This window comes from Brienomyrus brachyistius, chromosome 1, assembly GCF_023856365.1.
Source record: "Brienomyrus brachyistius isolate T26 chromosome 1, BBRACH_0.4, whole genome shotgun sequence".
In the NCBI taxonomy this organism is placed as follows: Eukaryota; Metazoa; Chordata; class Actinopteri; order Osteoglossiformes; family Mormyridae; genus Brienomyrus; species Brienomyrus brachyistius.
This window is the reverse complement of record NC_064533.1, coordinates 32041696-32061563: the sequence shown is the minus strand read 5'-3', so window position 1 is coordinate 32061563 and position 19868 is coordinate 32041696. Positions and strand designations below refer to the sequence as shown.

Genomic DNA, 19868 nt, shown 5'->3' with positions numbered 1-19868 from the left:
ATAGCACATCAAAATAATTGTCTTTGAGAAGAAACTGTCCAATAACTTGTTAGGATAATGCCACATTTTTTCAACTTGATTTTCGCTCGCTCGTTACACATCCCATTGTACCTAATGTGACATATTTTTATCAGTTATGACATCAGATCTTGGCACATGGTCTTGTTTGTCTTCTAGAATAGCATTCGTTCTCATTCAATATTTTCTAATCCGGCCTAGTCTTAAGAATGCCAGTTATCAGTTATAAAGTTTCCCGACATTGGGTGTTGCAATGTTTTTGGATGTGACGTGGGTTTCTTCTGGAAGTTGAGTTCAAACATATGGCAGTATTTCCTGAAGCCTGGGTAGCTCAGTCGGTAGAGCATCAGACTTTTAATCTGAGGGTCCAGGGTTCAAGTCCCTGTTCGGGCAGCGTCCCCTAGTGTTCTCCATGATGTCAAGCTTGTGGAGTTCTTTTAATTATTCAACAAGCAGGTCAAAGTCTTGCTGAATGTCATGGTGACATCCAGGATGGCTTGGCAAGTTTTGAATGTATACCGATAGTATTTTCCACAAACATGAAATGTATTAAGTCAATTGTGGTTCTTCCACTTATATAAGATGTGGTTCTGGCTTTGAACGGAATTGTACATCAGTTTAAAACGTAAAGGATAAACCTGCCTTCCCTTGGAATACCTTTCTAACCAGTGCTGGTTAGAAATCCTTAATCAAGTAGGATAATGTCAGCATACTGCCATACAGCAATTCCTATTGAATGGTAAGAGCACATCAAAATAATTATCTTTGAGAAGACACTATCCAATAACTTGTTAGGATAATGCCACATTTTTTCAACTTGATTTTAGCTCGCTCGTTACACATCCCATTGTTCCTAACGTGACATATTTTTATCAGTTATGACATCAGATCTTGGCACATGGTCTTGTTTGTCTTCTAGAATAGCATTCATTCTCATTCAATATTTTCTAATCCGGCCTACTCTTAAGAATGCCAGTTATCAGTTATAAAGTTTCCTGACATTGGTCTGTGCAATGTTTTTGGATGTGACGTGGGTTTCCTCTGGAAGTTGAGTTCAAACATATGGCAGTATTTCCTGAAGCCTGGGTAGCTCAGTCGGTAGAGCATCAGACTTTTAATCTGAGGGTCCAGGGTTCAAGTCCCTGTTCGGGCAGCGTCCCCTAGTGTTCTCCAGGATGTCAATCTTGTGGAGTTCTTTTAATTATTCAAAAAGCAGGTCAAAGTCTTGCTGCATGTCATGGTGACATCCAGGATGGCTTGGCAAGTTTTGAATGTATACCGATAGTATTTTCCACAAACATGAAATGTATTAAGTCAATTGTCGTTCTTCCACTTATATAAGATGTGGTTCTGGCTTTGAACGGAATTGTACATCAGTTTAAAACGTAAAGGATAAACCTGCCTTCCCTTGGAATACCTTTCTAACCAGTGCTGGTTAGAAATCCTTAATCAAGTAGGATAATGTCAGCATACTGCCATACAGCAATTCCTATTGAATGGTAATAGCACATCAAAATAATTGTCTTTGAGAAGAAACTGTCCAATAACTTGTTAGGATAATGCCACATTTTTTCAACTTGATTTTCGCTCGCTCGTTACACATCCCATTGTACCTAATGTGACATATTTTTATCAGTTATGACATCAGATCTTGGCACATGGTCTTGTTTGTCTTCTAGAATAGCATTCGTTCTCATTCAATATTTTCTAATCCGGCCAAGTCTTAAGAATGCCAGTTATCAGTTATAAAGTTTCCCGACATTGGGTGTTGCAATGTTTTTGGATGTGACGTGGGTTTCTTCTGGAAGTTGAGTTCAAACATATGGCAGTATTTCCTGAAGCCTGGGTAGCTCAGTTGGTAGAGCATCAGACTTTTAATCTGAGGGTCCAGGGTTCAAGTCCCTGTTCGGGCAGTGTCCCCTAGTGTTCTCCAGGATGTCAATCTTGTGGAGTTCTTTTAATTATTCAAAAAGCAGGTCAAAGTCTTGCTGCATGTCATGGTGACATCCAGGATGGCTTGGCAAGTTTTGAATGTATACCGATAGTATTTTCCACAAACATGAAATGTATTAAGTCAATTGTCGTTCTTCCACTTATATAAGATGTGGTTCTGGCTTTGAACGGAATTGTACATCAGTTTAAAACGTAAAGGATAAACCTGCCTTCCCTTGGAATACCTTTCTAACCAGTGCTGGTTAGAAATCCTTAATCAAGTAGGATAATGTCAGCATACTGCCATACAGCAATTCCTATTGAATGGTAATAGCACATCAAAATAATTGTCTTTGAGAAGAAACTGTCCAATAACTTGTTAGGATAATGCCACATTTTTTCAACTTGATTTTAGCTCGCTCGTTACACATCCCATTGTACCTAATGTGACATATTTTTATCAGTTATGACATCAGATCTTGGCACATGGTCTTGTTTGTCTTCTAGAATAGCATTCGTTCTCATTCAATATTTTCTAATCCGGCCTAGTCTTAAGAATGCCAGTTATCAGTTATAAAGTTTCCCGACATTGGGTGTTGCAATGTTTTTGGATGTGACGTGGGTTTCTTCTGGAAGTTGAGTTCAAACATATGGCAGTATTTCCTGAAGCCTGGGTAGCTCAGTCGGTAGAGCATCAGACTTTTAATCTGAGGGTCCAGGGTTCAAGTCCCTGTTCGGGCAGCGTCCCCTAGTGTTCTCCATGATGTCAAGCTTGTGGAGTTCTTTTAATTATTCAACAAGCAGGTCAAAGTCTTGCTGAATGTCATGGTGACATCCAGGATGGCTTGGCAAGTTTTGAATGTATACCGATAGTATTTTCCACAAACATGAAATGTATTAAGTCAATTGTGGTTCTTCCACTTATATAAGATGTGGTTCTGGCTTTGAACGGAATTGTACATCAGTTTAAAACGTAAAGGATAAACCTGCCTTCCCTTGGAATACCTTTCTAACCAGTGCTGGTTAGAAATCCTTAATCAAGTAGGATAATGTCAGCATACTGCCATACAGCAATTCCTATTGAATGGTAAGAGCACATCAAAATAATTATCTTTGAGAAGACACTATCCAATAACTTGTTAGGATAATGCCACATTTTTTCAACTTGATTTTAGCTCGCTCGTTACACATCCCATTGTTCCTAACGTGACATATTTTTATCAGTTATGACATCAGATCTTGGCACATGGTCTTGTTTGTCTTCTAGAATAGCATTCATTCTCATTCAATATTTTCTAATCCGGCCTAGTCTTAAGAATGCCAGTTATCAGTTATAAAGTGTCCCGACATTGGTGGTTGCAATGTTTTTGGATGTGACGTGGGTTTCCTCTGGAAGTTGAGTTCAAACATATGGCAGTATTTCCTGAAGCCTGGGTAGCTCAGTCGGTAGAGCATCAGACTTTTAATCTGAGGGTCCAGGGTTCAAGTCCCTGTTCGGGCAGCGTCCCCTAGTGTTCTCCAGGATGTCAATCTTGTGGAGTTCTTTTAATTATTCAAAAAGCAGGTCAAAGTCTTGCTGCATGTCATGGTGACATCCAGGATGGCTTGGCAAGTTTTGAATGTATACCGATAGTATTTTCCACAAACATGAAATGTATTAAGTCAATTGTGGTTCTTCCACTTATATAAGATGTGGTTCTGGCTTTGAACGGAATTGTACATCAGTTTAAAACGTAAAGGATAAACCTGCCTTCCCTTGGAATACCTTTCTAACCAGTGCTGGTTAGAAATCCTTAATCAAGTAGGATAATGTCAGCATACTGCCATACAGCAATTCCTATTGAATGGTAATAGCACATCAAAATAATTGTCTTTGAGAAGAAACTGTCCAATAACTTGTTAGGATAATGCCACATTTTTTCAACTTGATTTTCGCTCGCTCGTTACACATCCCATTGTACCTAACGTGACATATTTTTATCAGTTATGACATCAGATCTTGGCACATGGTCTTGTTTGTCTTCTAGAATAGCATTCGTTCTCATTCAATATTTTCTAATCCGGCCTACTCTTAAGAATGCCAGTTATCAGTTATAAAGTTTCCTGACATTGGTGGTTGCAATGTTTTTGGATGTGACGTGGGTTTCTTCTGGAAGTTGAGTTCAAACATATGGCAGTATTTCCTGAAGCCTGGGTAGCTCAGTCGGTAGAGCATCAGACTTTTAATCTGAGGGTCCAGGGTTCAAGTCCCTGTTCGGGCAGCGTCCCCTAGTGTTCTCCATGATGTCAAGCTTGTGGAGTTCTTTTAATTATTCAACAAGCAGGTCAAAGTCTTGCTGCATGTCATGGTGACATCCAGGATGGCTTGGCAAGTTTTGAATGTATACCGATAGTATTTTCCACAAACATGAAATGTATTAAGCTAATTGTGGTTCTTCCACTTATATAAGATGTGGTTCTGGCTTTGAACGGAATTGTACATCAGTTTAAAACGTAAAGGATAAACCTGCCTTCCCTTGGAATACCTTTCTAACCAGTGCTGGTTAGAAATCCTTAATCAAGTAGGATAATGTCAGCATACTGCCATACAGCAATTCCTATTGAATGGTAAGAGCACATCAAAATAATTATCTTTGAGAAGACACTGTCCAATAACTTGTTAGGATAATGCCACATTTTTTCAACTTGATTTTCGCTCGCTCGTTACACATCCCATTGTACCTAACGTGACATATTTTTATCAGTTATGACATCAGATCTTGGCACATGGTCTTGTTTGTCTTCTAGAATAGCATTCGTTCTCATTCAATATTTTCTAATCCGGCCTACTCTTAAGAATGCCAGTTATCAGTTATAAAGTTTCCTGACATTGGTGGTTGCAATGTTTTTGGATGTGACGTGGGTTTCCTCTGGAAGTTGAGTTCAAACATATGGCAGTATTTCCTGAAACCTGGGTAGCTCAGTCGGTAGAGCAACAGACTTTTAATCTGAGGGTCCAGGGTTCAAGTCCGTGTTCGGGCAGCGTCCCCTAATGTTCTCCAGAATGTCAATCTTGTGGAGTTCTTTTAATTATTCAAAAAGCAGGTCAAAGTCTTGCTGCATGTCATGGTGACATCCAGGATGCCTTGGCAAGTTTTGAATGTATACCGATAGTATTTTCCACAAACATGAAATGTATTAAGTCAATTGTGGTTCTTCCACTTATATAAGATGTGGTTCTGGCTTTGAACGGAATTGTACATCAGTTTAAAACGTAAAGGATAAACCTGACTTCCCTTGGAATACCTTTCTAACCAGTGCTGGTTAGAAATCCTTAATCAAGTAGGATAATGTCAGCATACTGCCATACAGCAATTCCTATTGAATGGTAATAGCACATCAAAATAATTGTCTTTGAGAAGAAACTGTCCAATAACTTGTTAGGATAATGCCACATTTTTTCAACTTGATTTTCGCTCGCTCGTTAGACATCCCATTGTACCTAACGTGACATATTTTTATCAGTTATGACATCAGATCTTGGCACATGGTCTTGTTTGTCTTCTAGAATAGCATTCGTTCTCATTCAATATTTTCTAATCCGGCCTAGTCTTAAGAATGCCAGTTATCAGTTATAAAGTTTCCCGACATTGGGTGTTGCAATGTTTTTGGATGTGACGTGGGTTTCTTCTGGAAGTTGAGTTCAAACATATGGCAGTATTTCCTGAAGCCTGGGTAGCTCAGTCGGTAGAGCATCAGACTTTTAATCTGAGGGTCCAGGGTTCAAGTCCCTGTTCGGGCAGCGTCCCCTAGTGTTCTCCATGATGTCAAGCTTGTGGAGTTCTTTTAATTATTCAAAAAGCAGGTCAAAGTCTTGCTGCATGTCATGGTGACATCCAGGATGCCTTGGCAAGTTTTGAATGTATACCGATAGTATTTTCCACAAACATGAAATGTATTAAGTCAATTGTGGTTCTTCCACTTATATAAGATGTGGTTCTGGCTTTGAACGGAATTGTACATCAGTTTAAAACGTAAAGGATAAACCTGACTTCCCTTGGAATACCTTTCTAACCAGTGCTGGTTAGAAATCCTTAATCAAGTAGGATAATGTCAGCATACTGCCATACAGCAATTCCTATTGAATGGTAATAGCACATCAAAATAATTGTCTTTGAGAAGAAACTGTCCAATAACTTGTTAGGATAATGCCACATTTTTTCAACTTGATTTTCGCTCGCTCGTTAGACATCCCATTGTACCTAACGTGACATATTTTTATCAGTTATGACATCAGATCTTGGCACATGGTCTTGTTTGTCTTCTAGAATAGCATTCGTTCTCATTCAATATTTTCTAATCCGGCCTAGTCTTAAGAATGCCAGTTATCAGTTATAAAGTTTCCCGACATTGGGTGTTGCAATGTTTTTGGATGTGACGTGGGTTTCTTCTGGAAGTTGAGTTCAAACATATGGCAGTATTTCCTGAAGCCTGGGTAGCTCAGTCGGTAGAGCATCAGACTTTTAATCTGAGGGTCCAGGGTTCAAGTCCCTGTTCGGGCAGCGTCCCCTAGTGTTCTCCATGATGTCAAGCTTGTGGAGTTCTTTTAATTATTCAACAAGCAGGTCAAAGTCTTGCTGCATGTCATGGTGACATCCAGGATGGCTTGGCAAGTTTTGAATGTATACCGATAGTATTTTCCGCAAACATGAAATGTATTAAGTCAATTGTGGTTCTTCCACTTATATAAGATGTGGTTCTGGCTTTGAACGGAATTGTACATCAGTTTAAAACGTAAAGGATAAACCTGCCTTCCCTTGGAATACCTTTCTAACCAGGGCTGGTTAGAAATCCTTAATCAAGTAGGATAATGTCAGCATACTGCCATACAGCAATTCCTATTGAATGGTAAGAGCACATCAAAATAATTATCTTTGAGAAGACACTGTCCAATAACTTGTTAGGATAATGCCACATTTTTTCAACTTGATTTTAGCTCGCTCGTTACACATCCCATTGTACCTAACGTGACATATTTTTATCAGTTATGACATCAGATCTTGGCACATGGTCTTGTTTGTCTTCTAGAATAGCATTCGTTCTCATTCAATATTTTCTAATCCGGCCTACTCTTAAGAATGCCAGTTATCAGTTATAAAGTTTCCTGACATTGGTGGTTGCAATGTTTTTGGATGTGACGTGGGTTTCCTCTGGAAGTTGAGTTCAAACATATGGCAGTATTTTCTGAAGCCTGGGTAACTCAGTCGGTAAAGCATCAGACTTTTAATCTGAGGGTCCAGGGTTCAAGTCCCTGTTCGGGCAGCGTCCCCTAGTGTTCTCCAGGATGTCAATCTTGTGGAGTTCTTTTAATTATTCAAAAAGCAGGTCAAAGTCTTGCTGCATGTCATGGTGACATCCAGGATGGCTTGGCAAGTTTTGAATGTATACCGATAGTATTTTCCACAAACATGAAATGTATTAAGTCAATTGTCGTTCTTCCACTTATATAAGATGTGGTTCTGGCTTTGAACGGAATTGTACATCAGTTTAAAACGTAAAGGATAAACCTGCCTTCCCTTGGAATACCTTTCTAACCAGTGCTGGTTAGAAATCCTTAATCAAGTAGGATAATGTCAGCATACTGCCATACAGCAATTCCTATTGAATGGTAATAGCACATCAAAATAATTGTCTTTGAGAAGAAACTGTCCAATAACTTGTTAGGATAATGCCACATTTTTTCAACTTGATTTTCGCTCGCTCGTTACACATCCCATTGTACCTAACGTGACATATTTTTATCAGTTATGACATCAGATCTTGGCACATGGTCTTGTTTGTCTTCTAGAATAGCATTCGTTCTCATTCAATATTTTCTAATCCGGCCTAGTCTTAAGAATGCCAGTTATCAGTTATAAAGTTTCCCGACATTGGGTGTTGCAATGTTTTTGGATGTGACGTGGGTTTCTTCTGGAAGTTGAGTTCAAACATATGGCAGTATTTCCTGAAGCCTGGGTAGCTCAGTCGGTAGAGCATCAGACTTTTAATCTGAGGGTCCAGGGTTCAAGTCCGTGTTCGGGCAGCGTCCCCTAATGATCTCCAGAATGTCAATCTTGTGGAGTTCTTTTAATTATTCAAAAAGCAGGTCAAAGTCTTGCTGCATGTCATGGTGACATCCAGGATGCCTTGGCAAGTTTTGAATGTATACCGATAGTATTTTCCACAAACATGAAATGTATTAAGTCAATTGTGGTTCTTCCACTTATATAAGATGTGGTTCTGGCTTTGAACGGAATTGTACATCAGTTTAAAACGTAAAGGATAAACCTGACTTCCCTTGGAATACCTTTCTAACCAGTGCTGGTTAGAAATCCTTAATCAAGTAGGATAATGTCAGCATACTGCCATACAGCAATTCCTATTGAATGGTAATAGCACATCAAAATAATTGTCTTTGAGAAGAAACTGTCCAATAACTTGTTAGGATAATGCCACATTTTTTCAACTTGATTTTCGCTCGCTCGTTAGACATCCCATTGTACCTAACGTGACATATTTTTATCAGTTATGACATCAGATCTTGGCACATGGTCTTGTTTGTCTTCTAGAATAGCATTCGTTCTCATTCAATATTTTCTAATCCGGCCTAGTCTTAAGAATGCCAGTTATCAGTTATAAAGTTTCCCGACATTGGGTGTTGCAATGTTTTTGGATGTGACGTGGGTTTCTTCTGGAAGTTGAGTTCAAACATATGGCAGTATTTCCTGAAGCCTGGGTAGCTCAGTCGGTAGAGCATCAGACTTTTAATCTGAGGGTCCAGGGTTCAAGTCCCTGTTCGGGCAGCGTCCCCTAGTGTTCTCCATGATGTCAAGCTTGTGGAGTTCTTTTAATTATTCAACAAGCAGGTCAAAGTCTTGCTGCATGTCATGGTGACATCCAGGATGGCTTGGCAAGTTTTGAATGTATACCGATAGTATTTTCCACAAACATGAAATGTATTAAGCCAATTGTGGTTCTTCCACTTATATAAGATGTGGTTCTGGCTTTGAACGGAATTGTACATCAGTTTAAAACGTAAAGGATAAACCTGCCTTCCCTTGGAATACCTTTCTAACCAGTGCTGGTTAGAAATCCTTAATCAAGTAGGATAATGTCAGCATACTGCCATACAGCAATTCCTATTGAATGGTAAGAGCACATCAAAATAATTATCTTTGAGAAGACACTGTCCAATAACTTGTTAGGATAATGCCACATTTTTTCAACTTGATTTTAGCTCGCTCGTTACACATCCCATTGTACCTAACGTGACATATTTTTATCAGTTATGACATCAGATCTTGGCACATGGTCTTGTTTGTCTTCTAGAATAGCATTCGTTCTCATTCAATATTTTCTAATCCGGCCTAGTCTTAAGAATGCCAGTTATCAGTTATAAAGTGTCCCGACATTGGTGGTTGCAATGTTTTTGGATGTGACGTGGGTTTCCTCTGGAAGTTGAGTTCAAACATATGGCAGTATGTCCTGAAGCCTGGGTAGCTCAGTCGGTAGAGCATCAGACTTTTAATCTGAGGGTCCAGGGTTCAAGTCCCTGTTCGGGCAGTGTGCCCTAGTGTTCTCCAGGATGTCAATCTTGTGGAGTTCTTTTAATTATTCAAAAAGCAGGTCAAAGTCTTGCTGCATGTCATGGTGACATCCAGGATGGCTTGGCAAGTTTTGAATGTATACAGACAGTATTTTCCACAAACATGAAATGTATTAAGTCAATTGTGGTTCTTGCTCTTAAATAAGATGTGGTTCTGGCTTTGAATGGAATTGTACATCAGTTTAAATCATAAAGGATAAACCTGCCCTCCCTTGGAATACCTTTCTAACCAGTGCTGGTTAGAAATCCTTAATCAAGTAGGATAATGTCAGCAGACTGCCATACAGCAATTCCTATTGAATGGTAATAGCACATCAAAATAATTGTCTTTGAGAAGACACTGTCCAATAACTTGTTAGGATAATGCCACATTTTTTCAACTTGATTTTCGCTCGCTCGTTACACATCCCATTGTACCTAACGTGACATATTTTTATCAGTTATGACATCAGATCTTGGCACATGGTCTTGTTTGTCTTCTAGAATAGCATTCGTTCTCATTCAATATTTTCTAATCCGGCCTACTCTTAAGAATGCCAGTTATCAGTTATAAAGTTTCCTGACATTGGTGGTTGCAATGTTTTTGGATGTGACGTGGGTTTCCTCTGGAAGTTGAGTTCAAACATATGGCAGTATTTCCTGAAACCTGGGTAGCTCAGTCGGTAGAGCATCAGACTTTTAATCTGAGGGTCCAGGGTTCAAGTCCGTGTTCGGGCAGCGTCCCCTAATGTTCTCCAGAATGTCAATCTTGTGGAGTTCTTTTAATTATTCAAAAAGCAGGTCAAAGTCTTGCTGCATGTCATGGTGACATCCAGGATGGCTTGGCAAGTTTTGAATGTATACCGATAGTATTTTCCACAAACATGAAATGTATTAAGTCAATTGTGGTTCTTCCACTTATATAAGATGTGGTTCTGGCTTTGAACGGAATTGTACATCAGTTTAAAACGTAAAGGATAAACCTGCCTTCCCTTGGAATACCTTTCTAACCAGTGCTGGTTAGAAATCCTTAATCAAGTAGGATAATGTCAGCATACTGCCATACAGCAATTCCTATTGAATGGTAAGAGCACATCAAAATAATTATCTTTGAGAAGACACTGTCCAATAACTTGTTAGGATAATGCCACATTTTTTTCAACTTGATTTTAGCTCGCTCGTTACACATCCCATTGTACCTAACGTGACATATTTTTATCAGTTATGACATCAGATCTTGGCACATGGTCTTGTTTGTCTTCTAGAATAGCATTCGTTCTCATTCAATATTTTCTAATCCGGCCTAGTCTTAAGAATGCCAGTTATCAGTTATAAAGTGTCCCGACATTGGTGGTTGCAATGTTTTTGGATGTGACGTGGGTTTCCTCTGGAAGTTGAGTTCAAACATATGGCAGTATGTCCTGAAGCCTGGGTAGCTCAGTCGGTAGAGCATCAGACTTTTAATCTGAGGGTCCAGGGTTCAAGTCCCTGTTCGGGCAGTGTCCCCTAGTGTTCTCCAGGATGTCAATCTTGTGGAGTTCTTTTAATTATTCAAAAAGCAGGTCAAAGTCTTGCTGCATGTCATGGTGACATCCAGGATGGCTTGGCAAGTTTTGAATGTATACAGACAGTATTTTCCACAAACATGAAATGTATTAAGTCAATTGTGGTTCTTGCTCTTAAATAAGATGTGGTTCTGGCTTTGAATGGAATTGTACATCAGTTTAAATCATAAAGGATAAACCTGCCCTCCCTTGGAATACCTTTCTAACCAGTGCTGGTTAGAAATCCTTAATCAAGTAGGATAATGTCAGCAGACTGCCATACAGCAATTCCTATTGAATGGTAATAGCACATCAAAATAATTGTCTTTGAGAAGACACTGTCCAATAACTTGTTAGGATAATGCCACATTTTTTCAACTTGATTTTCGCTCGCTCGTTACACATCCCATTGTACCTAACGTGACATATTTTTATCAGTTATGACATCAGATCTTGGCACATGGTCTTGTTTGTCTTCTAGAATAGCATTCGTTCTCATTCAATATTTTCTAATCCGGCCTAGTCTTAAGAATGCCAGTTATCAGTTATAAAGTTTCCCGACATTGGGTGTTGCAATGTTTTTGGATGTGACGTGGGTTTCTTCTGGAAGTTGAGTTCAAACATATGGCAGTATTTCCTGAAGCCTGGGTAGCTCAGTCGGTAGAGCATCAGACTTTTAATCTGAGGGTCCAGGGTTCAAGTCCCTGTTCGGGCAGCGTCCCCTAGTGTTCTCCATGATGTCAAGCTTGTGGAGTTCTTTTAATTATTCAACAAGCAGGTCAAAGTCTTGCTGCATGTCATGGTGACATCCAGGATGGCTTGGCAAGTTTTGAATGTATACCGATAGTATTTTCCACAAACATGAAATGTATTAAGCCAATTGTGGTTCTTCCACTTATATAAGATGTGGTTCTGGCTTTGAACGGAATTGTACATCAGTTTAAAACGTAAAGGATAAACCTGCCTTCCCTTGGAATACCTTTCTAACCAGTGCTGGTTAGAAATCCTTAATCAAGTAGGATAATGTCAGCATACTGCCATACAGCAATTCCTATTGAATGGTAAGAGCACATCAAAATAATTATCTTTGAGAAGACACTGTCCAATAACTTGTTAGGATAATGCCACATTTTTTCAACTTGATTTTCGCTCGCTCGTTACACATCCCATTGTACCTAACGTGACATATTTTTATCAGTTATGACATCAGATCTTGGCACATGGTCTTGTTTGTCTTCTAGAATAGCATTCGTTCTCATTCAATATTTTCTAATCCGGCCTACTCTTAAGAATGCCAGTTATCAGTTATAAAGTTTCCTGACATTGGTGGTTGCAATGTTTTTGGATGTGACGTGGGTTTCCTCTGGAAGTTGAGTTCAAACATATGGCAGTATTTCCTGAAGCCTGGGTAGCTCAGTCGGTAGAGCATCAGACTTTTAATCTGAGGGTCCAGGGTTCAAGTCCCTGTTCGGGCAGCGTCCCCTAGTGTTCTCCATGATGTCAAGCTTGTGGAGTTCTTTTAATTATTCAAAAAGCAGGTCAAAGTCTTGCTGCATGTCATGGTGACATCCAGGATGCCTTGGCAAGTTTTGAATGTATACCGATAGTATTTTCCACAAACATGAAATGTATTAAGTCAATTGTGGTTCTTCCACTTATATAAGATGTGGTTCTGGCTTTGAACGGAATTGTACATCAGTTTAAAACGTAAAGGATAAACCTGACTTCCCTTGGAATACCTTTCTAACCAGTGCTGGTTAGAAATCCTTAATCAAGAAGGATAATGTCAGCATACTGCCATACAGCAATTCCTATTGAATGGTAATAGCACATCAAAATAATTGTCTTTGAGAAGAAACTGTCCAATAACTTGTTAGGATAATGCCACATTTTTTCAACTTGATTTTCGCTCGCTCGTTAGACATCCCATTGTACCTAACGTGACATATTTTTATCAGTTATGACATCAGATCTTGGCACATGGTCTTGTTTGTCTTCTAGAATAGCATTCGTTCTCATTCAATATTTTCTAATCCGGCCTAGTCTTAAGAATGCCAGTTATCAGTTATAAAGTTTCCCGACATTGGGTGTTGCAATGTTTTTGGATGTGACGTGGGTTTCTTCTGGAAGTTGAGTTCAAACATATGGCAGTATTTCCTGAAGCCTGGGTAGCTCAGTCGGTAGAGCATCAGACATTTAATCTGAGGGTCCAGGGTTCAAGTCCCTGTTCGGGCAGCGTCCCCTAGTGTTCTCCATGATGTCAAGCTTGTGGAGTTCTTTTAATTATTCAACAAGCAGGTCAAAGTCTTGCTGCATGTCATGGTGACATCCAGGATGGCTTGGCAAGTTTTGAATGTATACCGATAGTATTTTCCGCAAACATGAAATGTATTAAGTCAATTGTGGTTCTTCCACTTATATAAGATGTGGTTCTGGCTTTGAACGGAATTGTACATCAGTTTAAAACGTAAAGGATAAACCTGCCTTCCCTTGGAATACCTTTCTAACCAGGGCTGGTTAGAAATCCTTAATCAAGTAGGATAATGTCAGCATACTGCCATACAGCAATTCCTATTGAATGGTAAGAGCACATCAAAATAATTATCTTTGAGAAGACACTGTCCAATAACTTGTTAGGATAATGCCACATTTTTTCAACTTGATTTTAGCTCGCTCGTTACACATCCCATTGTACCTAACGTGACATATTTTTATCAGTTATGACATCAGATCTTGGCACATGGTCTTGTTTGTCTTCTAGAATAGCATTCGTTCTCATTCAATATTTTCTAATCCGGCCTACTCTTAAGAATGCCAGTTATCAGTTATAAAGTTTCCTGACATTGGTGGTTGCAATGTTTTTGGATGTGACGTGGGTTTCCTCTGGAAGTTGAGTTCAAACATATGGCAGTATTTTCTGAAGCCTGGGTAACTCAGTCGGTAAAGCATCAGACTTTTAATCTGAGGGTCCAGGGTTCAAGTCCCTGTTCGGGCAGCGTCCCCTAGTGTTCTCCAGGATGTCAATCTTGTGGAGTTCTTTTAATTATTCAAAAAGCAGGTCAAAGTCTTGCTGCATGTCATGGTGACATCCAGGATGGCTTGGCAAGTTTTGAATGTATACCGATAGTATTTTCCACAAACATGAAATGTATTAAGTCAATTGTCGTTCTTCCACTTATATAAGATGTGGTTCTGGCTTTGAACGGAATTGTACATCAGTTTAAAACGTAAAGGATAAACCTGCCTTCCCTTGGAATACCTTTCTAACCAGTGCTGGTTAGAAATCCTTAATCAAGTAGGATAATGTCAGCATACTGCCATACAGCAATTCCTATTGAATGGTAATAGCACATCAAAATAATTGTCTTTGAGAAGAAACTGTCCAATAACTTGTTAGGATAATGCCACATTTTTTCAACTTGATTTTCGCTCGCTCGTTACACATCCCATTGTACCTAACGTGACATATTTTTATCAGTTATGACATCAGATCTTGGCACATGGTCTTGTTTGTCTTCTAGAATAGCATTCGTTCTCATTCAATATTTTCTAATCCGGCCTAGTCTTAAGAATGCCAGTTATCAGTTATAAAGTTTCCCGACATTGGGTGTTGCAATGTTTTTGGATGTGACGTGGGTTTCTTCTGGAAGTTGAGTTCAAACATATGGCAGTATTTCCTGAAGCCTGGGTAGCTCAGTCGGTAGAGCATCAGACTTTTAATCTGAGGGTCCAGGGTTCAAGTCCGTGTTCGGGCAGCGTCCCCTAATGTTCTCCAGAATGTCAATCTTGTGGAGTTCTTTTAATTATTCAAAAAGCAGGTCAAAGTCTTGCTGCATGTCATGGTGACATCCAGGATGCCTTGGCAAGTTTTGAATGTATACCGATAGTATTTTCCACAAACATGAAATGTATTAAGTCAATTGTGGTTCTTCCACTTATATAAGATGTGGTTCTGGCTTTGAACGGAATTGTACATCAGTTTAAAACGTAAAGGATAAACCTGACTTCCCTTGGAATACCTTTCTAACCAGTGCTGGTTAGAAATCCTTAATCAAGTAGGATAATGTCAGCATACTGCCATACAGCAATTCCTATTGAATGGTAATAGCACATCAAAATAATTGTCTTTGAGAAGAAACTGTCCAATAACTTGTTAGGATAATGCCACATTTTTTCAACTTGATTTTCGCTCGCTCGTTAGACATCCCATTGTACCTAACGTGACATATTTTTATCAGTTATGACATCAGATCTTGGCACATGGTCCTGTTTGTCTTCTAGAATAGCATTCGTTCTCATTCAATATTTTCTAATCCGGCCTAGTCTTAAGAATGCCAGTTATCAGTTATAAAGTTTCCCGACATTGGATGTTGCAATGTTTTTGGATGTGACGTGGGTTTCTTCTGGAAGTTGAGTTCAAACATATGGCAGTATTTCCTGAAGCCTGGGTAGCTCAGTCGGTAGAGCATCAGACTTTTAATCTGAGGGTCCAGGGTTCAAGTCCCTGTTCGGGCAGCGTCCCCTAGTGTTCTCCATGATGTCAAGCTTGTGAAGTTCTTTTAATTATTCAACAAGCAGGTCAAAGTCTTGCTGCATGTCATGGTGACATCCAGGATGGCTTGGCAAGTTTTGAATGTATACCGATAGTATTTTCCACAAACATGAAATGTATTAAGTCAATTGTGGTTCTTCCACTTATATAAGATGTGGTTCTGGCTTTGAACGGAATTGTACATCAGTTTAAAACGTAAAGGATAAACCTGCCTTCCCTTGGAATACCTTTCTAACCAGTGCTGGTTAGAAATCCTTAATCAAGTAGGATAATGTCAGCATACTGCCATACAGCAATTCCTATTGAATGGTAAGAGCACATCAAAATAATTATCTTTGAGAAGACACTGTCCAATAACTTGTTAGGATAATGCCACATTTTTTCAACTTGATTTTAGCTCGCTCGTTACACATCCCATTGTACCTAACGTGACATATTTTTATCAGTTATGACATCAGATCTTGGCACATGGTCTTGTTTGTCTTCTAGAATAGCATTCGTTCTCATTCAATATTTTCTAATCCGGCCTAGTCTTAAGAATGCCAGTTATCAGTTATAAAGTTTCCCGACATTGGGTGTTGCAATGTTTTTGGATGTGACGTGGGTTTCTTCTGGAAGTTGAGTTCAAACATATGGCAGTATTTCCTGAAGCCTGGGTAGCTCAGTCGGTAGAGCATCAGACTTTTAATCTGAGGGTCCAGGGTTCAAGTCCCTGTTCGGGCAGCGTCCCCTAGTGTTCTCCATGATGTCAAGCTTGTGGAGTTCGTTTAATTATTCAACAAGCAGGTCAAAGTCTTGCTGCATGTCATGGTGACATCCAGGATGGCTTGGCAAGTTTTGAATGTATACCGATAGTATTTTCCACAAACATGAAATGTATTAAGCCAATTGTGGTTCTTCCACTTATATAAGATGTGGTTCTGGCTTTGAACGGAATTGTACATCAGTTTAAAACGTAAAGGATAAACCTGCCTTCCCTTGGAATACCTTTCTAACCAGTGCTGGTTAGAAATCCTTAATCAAGTAGGATAATGTCAGCATACTGCCATACAGCAATTCCTATTGAATGGTAAGAGCACATCAAAATAATTATCTTTGAGAAGACACTGTCCAATAACTTGTTAGGATAATGCCACATTTTTTCAACTTGATTTTAGCTCGCTCGTTACACATCCCATTGTACCTAACGTGACATATTTTTATCAGTTATGACATCAGATCTTGGCACATGGTCTTGTTTGTCTTCTAGAATAGCATTCGTTCTCATTCAATATTTTCTAATCCGGCCTAGTCTTAAGAATGCCAGTTATCAGTTATAAAGTGTCCCGACATTGGTGGTTGCAATGTTTTTGGATGTGACGTGGGTTTCCTCTGGAAGTTGAGTTCAAACATATGGCAGTAGTCCTGAAGCCTGGGTAGCTCAGTCGGTAGAGCATCAGACTTTTAATCTGAGGGTCCAGGGTTCAAGTCCCTGTTCGGGCAGTGTGCCCTAGTGTTCTCCAGGATGTCAATCTTGTGGAGTTCTTTTAATTATTCAAAAAGCAGGTCAAAGTCTTGCTGCATGTCATGGTGACATCCAGGATGGCTTGGCAAGTTTTGAATGTATACAGACAGTATTTTCCACAAACATGAAATGTATTAAGTCAATTGTGGTTCTTGCTCTTAAATAAGATGTGGTTCTGGCTTTGAATGGAATTGTACATCAGTTTAAATCATAAAGGATAAACCTGCCCTCCCTTGGAATACCTTTCTAACCAGTGCTGGTTAGAAATCCTTAATCAAGTAGGATAATGTCAGCAGACTGCCATACAGCAATTCCTATTGAATGGTAATAGCACATCAAAATAATTGTCTTTGAGAAGACACTGTCCAATAACTTGTTAGGATAATGCCACATTTTTTCAACTTGATTTTCGCTCGCTCGTTACACATCCCATTGTACCTAACGTGACATATTTTTATCAGTTATGACATCAGATCTTGGCACATGGTCTTGTTTGTCTTCTAGAATAGCATTCGTTCTCATTCAATATTTTCTAATCCGGCCTACTCTTAAGAATGCCAGTTATCAGTTATAAAGTTTCCTGACATTGGTGGTTGCAATGTTTTTGGATGTGACGTGGGTTTCCTCTGGAAGTTGAGTTCAAACATATGGCAGTATTTCCTGAAACCTGGGTAGCTCAGTCGGTAGAGCATCAGACTTTTAATCTGAGGGTCCAGGGTTCAAGTCCGTGTTCGGGCAGCGTCCCCTAATGTTCTCCAGAATGTCAATCTTGTGGAGTTCTTTTAATTATTCAAAAAGCAGGTCAAAGTCTTGCTGCATGTCATGGTGACATCCAGGATGGCTTGGCAAGTTTTGAATGTATACCGATAGTATTTTCCACAAACATGAAATGTATTAAGTCAATTGTGGTTCTTCCACTTATATAAGATGTGGTTCTGGCTTTGAACGGAATTGTACATCAGTTTAAAACGTAAAGGATAAACCTGACTTCCCTTGGAATACCTTTCTAACCAGTGCTGGTTAGAAATCCTTAATCAAGTAGGATAATGTCAGCATACTGCCATACAGCAATTCCTATTGAATGGTAATAGCACATCAAAATAATTGTCTTTGAGAAGAAACTGTCCAATAACTTGTTAGGATAATGCCACATTTTTTCAACTTGATTTTCGCTCGCTCGTTACACATCCCATTGTACCTAACGTGACATATTTTTATCAGTTATGACATCAGATCTTGGCACATGGTCTTGTTTGTCTTCTAGAATAGCATTCGTTCTCATTCAATATTTTCTAATCCGGCCTAGTCTTAAGAATGCCAGTTATCAGTTATAAAGTTTCCCGACATTGGGTGTTGCAATGTTTTTGGATGTGACGTGGGTTTCTTCTGGAAGTTGAGTTCAAACATATGGCAGTATTTCCTGAAGCCTGGGTAGCTCAGTCGGTAGAGCATCAGACTTTTAATCTGAGGGTCCAGGGTTCAAGTCCCTGTTCGGGCAGCGTCCCCTAGTGTTCTCCATGATGTCAAGCTTGTGGAGTTCTTTTAATTATTCAACAAGCAGGTCAAAGTCTTGCTGCATGTCATGGTAACATCCAGGATGGCTTGGCAAGTTTTGAATGTATACCGATAGTATTTTCCACAAACATGAAATGTATTAAGCCAATTGTGGTTCTTCCACTTATATAAGATGTGGTTCTGGCTTTGAACGGAATTGTACATCAGTTTAAAACGTAAAGGATAAACCTGCCTTCCCTTGGAATACCTTTCTAACCAGTGCTGGTTAGAAATCCTTAATCAAGTAGGATAATGTCAGCATACTGCCATACAGCAATTCCTATTGAATGGTAAGAGCACATCAAAATAATTATCTTTGAGAAGACACTGTCCAATAACTTGTTAGGATAATGCCACATTTTTTCAACTTGATTTTAGCTCGCTCGTTACACATCCCATTGTACCTAACGTGACATATTTTTATCAGTTATGACATCAGATCTTGGCACATGGTCTTGTTTGTCTTCTAGAATAGCATTCGTTCTCATTCAATATTTTCTAATCCGGCCTAGTCTTAAGAATGCCAGTTATCAGTTATAAAGTGTCCCGACATTGGTGGTTGCAATGTTTTTGGATGTGACGTGGGTTTCCTCTGGAAGTTGAGTTCAAACATATGGCAGTATGTCCTGAAGCCTGGGTAGCTCAGTCGGTAGAGCATCAGACTTTTAATCTGAGGGTCCAGGGTTCAAGTCCCTGTTCGGGCAGTGTCCCCTAGTGTTCTCCAGGATGTCAATCTTGTGGAGTTCTTTTAATTATTCAAAAAGCAGGTCAAAGTCTTGCTGCATGTCATGGTGACATCCAGGATGGCTTGGCAAGTTTTGAATGTATACAGACAGTATTTTCCACAAACATGAAATGTATTAAGTCAATTGTGGTTCTTGCTCTTAAATAAGATGTGGTTCTGGCTTTGAATGGAATTGTACATCAGTTTAAATCATAAAGGATAAACCTGCCCTCCCTTGGAATACCTTTCTAACCAGTGCTGGTTAGAAATCCTTAATCAAGTAGGATAATGTCAGCAGACTGCCATACAGCAATTCCTATTGAATGGTAATAGCACATCAAAATAATTGTCTTTGAGAAGACACTGTCCAATAACTTGTTAGGATAATGCCACATTTTTTCAACTTGATTTTCGCTCGCTCGTTACACATCCCATTG

General features: G+C 39.3%; 26 non-coding genes across 26 annotated transcripts; all 26 read left to right on the top strand.

Moving 5' to 3' along the window:
• Positions 1 to 338: 338 nt before the first annotated feature.
• trnak-uuu (transfer RNA lysine (anticodon UUU)) lies at positions 339 to 411 on the top strand. The gene has a single exon. It is a non-coding gene; the product is annotated as a tRNA-Lys (tRNA).
• Positions 412 to 1098: 687 nt separating this feature from the next.
• On the top strand, positions 1099 to 1171 carry trnak-uuu (transfer RNA lysine (anticodon UUU)). The gene has a single exon. It is a non-coding gene; the product is annotated as a tRNA-Lys (tRNA).
• Positions 1172 to 1858: 687 nt separating this feature from the next.
• trnak-uuu (transfer RNA lysine (anticodon UUU)) lies at positions 1859 to 1931 on the top strand. The gene has a single exon. It is a non-coding gene; the product is annotated as a tRNA-Lys (tRNA).
• A 687-nt stretch (positions 1932 to 2618) lies between these two features.
• Positions 2619 to 2691, top strand: trnak-uuu (transfer RNA lysine (anticodon UUU)). The gene has a single exon. It is a non-coding gene; the product is annotated as a tRNA-Lys (tRNA).
• Positions 2692 to 3378: 687 nt separating this feature from the next.
• On the top strand, positions 3379 to 3451 carry trnak-uuu (transfer RNA lysine (anticodon UUU)). The gene has a single exon. It is a non-coding gene; the product is annotated as a tRNA-Lys (tRNA).
• Positions 3452 to 4138: 687 nt separating this feature from the next.
• Positions 4139 to 4211, top strand: trnak-uuu (transfer RNA lysine (anticodon UUU)). Its single transcript has one exon. It is a non-coding gene; the product is annotated as a tRNA-Lys (tRNA).
• Positions 4212 to 4898: 687 nt separating this feature from the next.
• Positions 4899 to 4971, top strand: trnak-uuu (transfer RNA lysine (anticodon UUU)). Its single transcript has one exon. It is a non-coding gene; the product is annotated as a tRNA-Lys (tRNA).
• Positions 4972 to 5658: 687 nt separating this feature from the next.
• trnak-uuu (transfer RNA lysine (anticodon UUU)) lies at positions 5659 to 5731 on the top strand. Its single transcript has one exon. It is a non-coding gene; the product is annotated as a tRNA-Lys (tRNA).
• A 687-nt stretch (positions 5732 to 6418) lies between these two features.
• trnak-uuu (transfer RNA lysine (anticodon UUU)) lies at positions 6419 to 6491 on the top strand. Its single transcript has one exon. It is a non-coding gene; the product is annotated as a tRNA-Lys (tRNA).
• A 687-nt stretch (positions 6492 to 7178) lies between these two features.
• trnak-uuu (transfer RNA lysine (anticodon UUU)) lies at positions 7179 to 7251 on the top strand. Its single transcript has one exon. It is a non-coding gene; the product is annotated as a tRNA-Lys (tRNA).
• Positions 7252 to 7938: 687 nt separating this feature from the next.
• On the top strand, positions 7939 to 8011 carry trnak-uuu (transfer RNA lysine (anticodon UUU)). The gene has a single exon. It is a non-coding gene; the product is annotated as a tRNA-Lys (tRNA).
• Positions 8012 to 8698: 687 nt separating this feature from the next.
• trnak-uuu (transfer RNA lysine (anticodon UUU)) lies at positions 8699 to 8771 on the top strand. The gene has a single exon. It is a non-coding gene; the product is annotated as a tRNA-Lys (tRNA).
• A 687-nt stretch (positions 8772 to 9458) lies between these two features.
• Positions 9459 to 9531, top strand: trnak-uuu (transfer RNA lysine (anticodon UUU)). The gene has a single exon. It is a non-coding gene; the product is annotated as a tRNA-Lys (tRNA).
• A 687-nt stretch (positions 9532 to 10218) lies between these two features.
• On the top strand, positions 10219 to 10291 carry trnak-uuu (transfer RNA lysine (anticodon UUU)). Its single transcript has one exon. It is a non-coding gene; the product is annotated as a tRNA-Lys (tRNA).
• A 688-nt stretch (positions 10292 to 10979) lies between these two features.
• Positions 10980 to 11052, top strand: trnak-uuu (transfer RNA lysine (anticodon UUU)). The gene has a single exon. It is a non-coding gene; the product is annotated as a tRNA-Lys (tRNA).
• A 687-nt stretch (positions 11053 to 11739) lies between these two features.
• Positions 11740 to 11812, top strand: trnak-uuu (transfer RNA lysine (anticodon UUU)). The gene has a single exon. It is a non-coding gene; the product is annotated as a tRNA-Lys (tRNA).
• Positions 11813 to 12499: 687 nt separating this feature from the next.
• On the top strand, positions 12500 to 12572 carry trnak-uuu (transfer RNA lysine (anticodon UUU)). The gene has a single exon. It is a non-coding gene; the product is annotated as a tRNA-Lys (tRNA).
• Positions 12573 to 13259: 687 nt separating this feature from the next.
• trnak-uuu (transfer RNA lysine (anticodon UUU)) lies at positions 13260 to 13332 on the top strand. The gene has a single exon. It is a non-coding gene; the product is annotated as a tRNA-Lys (tRNA).
• Positions 13333 to 14019: 687 nt separating this feature from the next.
• On the top strand, positions 14020 to 14092 carry trnak-uuu (transfer RNA lysine (anticodon UUU)). Its single transcript has one exon. It is a non-coding gene; the product is annotated as a tRNA-Lys (tRNA).
• Positions 14093 to 14779: 687 nt separating this feature from the next.
• trnak-uuu (transfer RNA lysine (anticodon UUU)) lies at positions 14780 to 14852 on the top strand. The gene has a single exon. It is a non-coding gene; the product is annotated as a tRNA-Lys (tRNA).
• A 687-nt stretch (positions 14853 to 15539) lies between these two features.
• On the top strand, positions 15540 to 15612 carry trnak-uuu (transfer RNA lysine (anticodon UUU)). The gene has a single exon. It is a non-coding gene; the product is annotated as a tRNA-Lys (tRNA).
• Positions 15613 to 16299: 687 nt separating this feature from the next.
• Positions 16300 to 16372, top strand: trnak-uuu (transfer RNA lysine (anticodon UUU)). The gene has a single exon. It is a non-coding gene; the product is annotated as a tRNA-Lys (tRNA).
• Positions 16373 to 17058: 686 nt separating this feature from the next.
• trnak-uuu (transfer RNA lysine (anticodon UUU)) lies at positions 17059 to 17131 on the top strand. Its single transcript has one exon. It is a non-coding gene; the product is annotated as a tRNA-Lys (tRNA).
• Positions 17132 to 17818: 687 nt separating this feature from the next.
• On the top strand, positions 17819 to 17891 carry trnak-uuu (transfer RNA lysine (anticodon UUU)). Its single transcript has one exon. It is a non-coding gene; the product is annotated as a tRNA-Lys (tRNA).
• A 687-nt stretch (positions 17892 to 18578) lies between these two features.
• On the top strand, positions 18579 to 18651 carry trnak-uuu (transfer RNA lysine (anticodon UUU)). Its single transcript has one exon. It is a non-coding gene; the product is annotated as a tRNA-Lys (tRNA).
• Positions 18652 to 19338: 687 nt separating this feature from the next.
• On the top strand, positions 19339 to 19411 carry trnak-uuu (transfer RNA lysine (anticodon UUU)). The gene has a single exon. It is a non-coding gene; the product is annotated as a tRNA-Lys (tRNA).
• The last annotated feature ends 457 nt before the right edge of the window (positions 19412 to 19868 follow it).